Consider the following 5,000-nt stretch of genomic DNA (forward strand, 5'->3'; position numbering starts at 1 on the left):
TGTACACCAGTAGGGAGTGAACCTGAGACTATGGTTTTCGGCGGGTTTCAGCTAGTTTCACATAAAAGCAATTACTTTTTTACCAAGCCCGGCAATATCCGACAAAGTTGTTGGAAGTAGGCAACCGTGGGGAGTGAACCTGAGATTCATGGAAGTGTACACCAGTGGGGAGTGAACCTGAGACTCTGGTTTTCGGCAGATTTCAGCGAGTTTCATATAAAAGCAATTACTTTTTTACAAAACCCGACGAAAACCTGGCAATATCCGAGAAAGTTATGGGAAGTAGGCAACAGTGGGGAGTGAACCTGAGACTCAGGGAAGTGTACACCAGTGGGGAGTGAACCTGAGACTATGGTTTTCGGTGGGTTTCAGCGAGTTTCACATAAAAGCAATTACTTTTTTACAAAACCCGACGAAACCTTGCAATATCCAACAAAGTTATTGAAGTAGGCAACAGTGGGGGGTGATCCTGAGATTCAGGGAAGTGTACACTTGTGGGGAATGAACCTGGGACTCTGGATTTTGTAAAAAAGCAATACCAAGGGGGAGGGGGAATTACTTTTTTACGAAACCCGCCAATAGCCGACAAAGTTATGGGAAGCAGGCAGCAGTGGGGAGTGAATCTGGGATTTGGACACCGATGAGGATTGAACCCGGGACTCTGAGAGGCTGATACCAGTGGACAGTGAGCTCAGAATGTACTGTTATTTCGAAACCTACCGAAATTGTCAAAAGTTATGGGAAGTGGGCACCATTGGGCAATGAACCGGGACTCAGGGAAGTGCACACCGGTTGGGAGTGAACCTGGGACTGTGAGAAGAGGAAATCAGTGGAAATGAACCTGGGACTATGGAAGATGGATACCAGTGGGAAATGAAGCCGGTCTATGGGAGTTGGGTACCAGACGAGAATGAAGCAATTACTTTTTTACGAAACCCGCCAAAACCCGCCGAAAAACCATAGACTTAGGTTTACTCCCCAATAGTGTACACTTCCCTGAGTCTCGGGTACACTCCCCCACTGTTACTTTTGGGTGGATCTTTTTGAAAAGTGTATCCGTCAAAATATTCCCTTAATAAAAGATGAAGATTATGTGATGTCTGTACAGGCTAATAGTGACGTCAGTTGTTATTTATTTGGAATACGAAGAAGACCGGTTTTAAAGTGGAAATGGTCAAAATTATAAAATTTCAGTTTTTGGTTGTTTCAGAAACTACAATCATTTTTCTACATGAAAACATAATAATTCAACATAAACATTGGTGGTAAGTTATATTAATTTCAAGTTTAAAAATGCAACTATCAATGACACATTCAAAACGAGAGTTGATTTTCTCTCAGAGAGCCAGCCTTTCCAAGGCTTAGTAATACCGAGTTTTTTTCTCCACCAATAAGATGTAAGATATCACAGCAAAAGGCATGTCTGTATCTATCTCAGAGAAAGCATGACTGTTTCCACAATTTCATGGTTCAACCAATAATGAACTTTAAAAACTGTAAACAAGTCTAGGTTTTTCCCTAACAGCCTTATTATCAGCCAGATTCTGATTGGTCAACGCTCATCACATGCGCTGGCGGCCATAATGCTTGGGCGATGCTTCATGACGTCAGCATGCGTGTGTTACATAATATGTGTGTGTTTGTGCATTTTGATACACACCACGTGCTATTATTTCTTTGTCTAGCAGTGCTGGGATTACCCTCCCAAATCATTACACGGGTAATACCCGGGTAGTGGTCTGATTACCCTGATATCCGTGGGTACCGTGGCAGGGGGACTTTTTGTCCTAAAATTATTTTTTTATTTTTTTATTATTTCTTATTTATTATTTATAAAACAAATGAAACGAAAATGAAGTAAGAAACAAGGATAATTAACAACAATGAAACCAAAAAAAAAAAAATAATAAAAAAATAAAAACCCTGAGATTCCTTTAAAAGATAAGAACTAATATAGTCTTAATATTTTGATTCCAAAATTGAATCAAATGTTTGTTTACAAATAAAACAAAAAAAAATCAATGTAATTGAAAAATAAAGGAGGAAAATCTTGTGAAAAAATGTCATGTAAATGTAGTCTAAATATGTAAATCAAAATTGTATTACTTCCAATTTTTGTTCAAAAATATTAATTTTCAACGGATTTTTTTGACTTCAGCTGAGGTAGTGAACGGTAGTGAACGATGAATTATTTATGATTTAGGTATGACAGAGGTAAACTATAACAACTTGAATAAGCTAAGGCTAGACCTAGTTCCTAGTATTGCGCATTTCTTTTGAAATCGAAACCATCGTAAATTCTTGGAATTCTAAGAGTAGTTTCGATTTCAGCTCTGTTTCCTAATTGAGCGTTTCATTTGAAATCTAAACCGCCAAAAATAATCACTCTCAGTTCGGTTTCCATTTGTTGAAGCGGGTAGTCGTTACCCGCTCCTTTTACCCGAGTACCCGGTTTAACTTTATTACCCGCGGGTATCCGGGTACCCACCCAGCCCTATTGTCTATTGTCTCGCTGCATTCGTTAATGATCACGGGGAGGGTCCTCCTTTGTCCCTCTTTTTTTATTCATGAAATTATAGGACATGCTAATACTTAATAGGACAACAGTTGCCTAATCTTACACAAACAGAGATTGCTGTAGGATAAACATTTAATTTTAAGTACAAAAGCAAAATAATAAATAGAGCCTTCAACAAGTAATGAACTGCCGATGGAAATACATGTAACTAAAAAATGAAATGGATAGATAAACAGACAGAGAGACAAACCTATTAATGGATAACTAGATAGATAGATAGATAGATAGATAGATAGATAGATAGATAGATAGATAGATAGATAGATAGATAGATAGATAGATAGATAGATAGATAGATAGATGAAGAGGAGAGAGATACAAACAGAGAGTGAGAGAGAGAGAGTGAGACAGAGATACAGAGAGAGAGAAACAGAGAGAGAGTGAGAGAGAGAGATAGAGAGAGAGAGAGAGAGAGAGAGAGAGAGAGATGGATGTTCGTTTGGTCCTGCTTTCTTTGTATGCTGAAAGAAGGGGGGGGGGAGTCTTTTTAGACAATCAACAATGTGGTGAACGCTTGAGAGATTCAATAACATGTTTTCATGTAAGTCACTACACAATAAGCCCCACCCCTCCTCCTCAAGCTGTCATCTCACTCAAAATGGAAACAATGCAATGAATGATTTGACCAGCCCATTTCTTTAATTGCAATCACATTGGTCAATATGTTTCCAGTTGATTGCCTGTGACTTACTTTGTAACAAAATGCTTTCTTAAACTATCCCTACAATTCTTTGCTCCCCCTCCATCGCTTTCTTCATGTCTACCTCACTCTCTCCCTCTCCCTTTTGTTTCTTTCACACATACAAACATACACACACACACACACACACACACACACACTTATACAGGTTTCAATCTTTATTCTATTTCCCTCCCGTCCTCTTCATGCACAAGCAGTATCTCTCTCCCCCCCCCCTCTCTCTCTCTCTCTCTCTCTCTCTCTCTCTCTCTCTCTCTCTCTCTCTCGCTCTATCTATCTATCTATCTATCTATCTATCTCACGTTTGTGTGTTTGTGTGTGTGTATGTGTGTATGTGTGTGTGTGCGTGTGTGTGTTTTTTACTCTCTCATTCTTTCTCTTCCTCTCGCGTCCTCTTTCTTGATAATTCTTTCCCTGCCCACCCGGCTTCACGTGGTTTCAAAACTGTACTTTGAAATTTTAACCCTTCTTTAACTTTTGGCATTTTGAAATCGTATTTTCTCTATTAAATAAGACAAAAATTTCACATTAATAATTCTTAATTCAATCATTCTTTATTTAAATATCAAAAATTCTTGAAAAAGTGAGCAATGTCATCAAATTGTCGGCATTTTTTTTATTTGCTGGGGATGTTTTATTTGTTTTAAGAACATCTTACATAATAATGAATAACTATAAAAGTAATAATTGGATTCTTTCAAAAAATGTGTTTATGTACATTATTAAATGTATAATCTAAGCTCATGCCAAATTTCACTATTCTCGTCAAATTTTCAATGGCGTATCTAAGGAGTTATCTTTGCCCATTGATTTGACTGTGCGTGAAAACCGTACTCACTTCAAAGTCGATTTTCTCAAAACTTGGTTTTTACACTCTCCCTACTTCAAACGGTCATATCTCAGCAATTTAAATATTTAGGTACCCATGACGCACGTGACATAGAAGATATAAAACAAAGAATAGCAATAGCAAAAAACGTGTTCCAGTTGTGTCTAACGACAACCTAAACTTGAAGACCAGAATGCAAGTACTAGAAACATATGTAATAAGTACCCTTTTATACGGTTGTGAAACGTGGACTATTGACAAAGAATGTACGAGGAAGTTAGAGGCATTTGAGATGTGGGTGTATAGAAGAATGTTGAGGTTATCATGGACAGACAAGTGTACGAACGAGGAAGTGTTGGAGAAGGTCAGGTGAGAAAGGGAAGAATACGGATCGATAACATCAGAAAGAGGCAGTTACGCTTTCTGGGACATGTGTGGAGAAAAGACGGAATAGAAAAGTTGGTAACATCTTGGATGATCGAAGGAAAGAGAGCTAGAGGAAGACAAAGAATGACTTATCTTAATAACCTAAGAATGGCCAATGTGACTTAAAAAGCAACACAGATTCCATGCGCACCGCAGAGGATCGTGATTCGTGGAGACAGCTGACCGGCAACGTGCTCAAGAGCAAAAAACCACGATGGATGATGATGATCTCGGCAATGAATAATCAGAATTTTATAAATTTGGTATCAACTTTTAAAGCATAAAGTAAGCTATGATTGGGTACTAAAAACCCAAAATTGAAAAGTCCGACTTAATACCGTTTCGAGGCGGAGGGTCACAATTATGTTCAGGGTACTTACTGACAATAGCTACATAGCAGAAATTCCATTCTGAATTTTAGAATTACAATAAAATCAAACGTTGACTCACATAATATATAAAGAACA

General features: G+C 38.1%; 1 protein-coding gene across 4 annotated transcripts in view; it reads right to left on the reverse strand.

Moving 5' to 3' along the window:
* LOC144980105 (uncharacterized) overlaps window positions 1-5,000 on the reverse strand; it is a 23,937-nt gene that overhangs the window by 18,764 nt on the left and 173 nt on the right. For 2 of the 4 annotated variants that reach the window (XM_078927641.1, XM_078927639.1), the window contains exon 1: window positions 4,914-5,000. This exon is cut by the window's right edge. The gene's annotated coding sequence lies outside the window, so the exon portion shown is untranslated. The remainder of the gene's footprint in view (window positions 1-4,913) is intronic. The other 2 variants (XM_078927642.1, XM_078927640.1) reach the window with 1 other exon arrangement.

This window comes from Berghia stephanieae, chromosome 9 (genome assembly GCF_034508935.2).
Source record: "Berghia stephanieae isolate SIO BIC M18660-M18661 chromosome 9, UCSD_Bste_1.3, whole genome shotgun sequence".
NCBI classification, from domain to species: domain Eukaryota; kingdom Metazoa; phylum Mollusca; class Gastropoda; order Nudibranchia; family Aeolidiidae; genus Berghia; species Berghia stephanieae.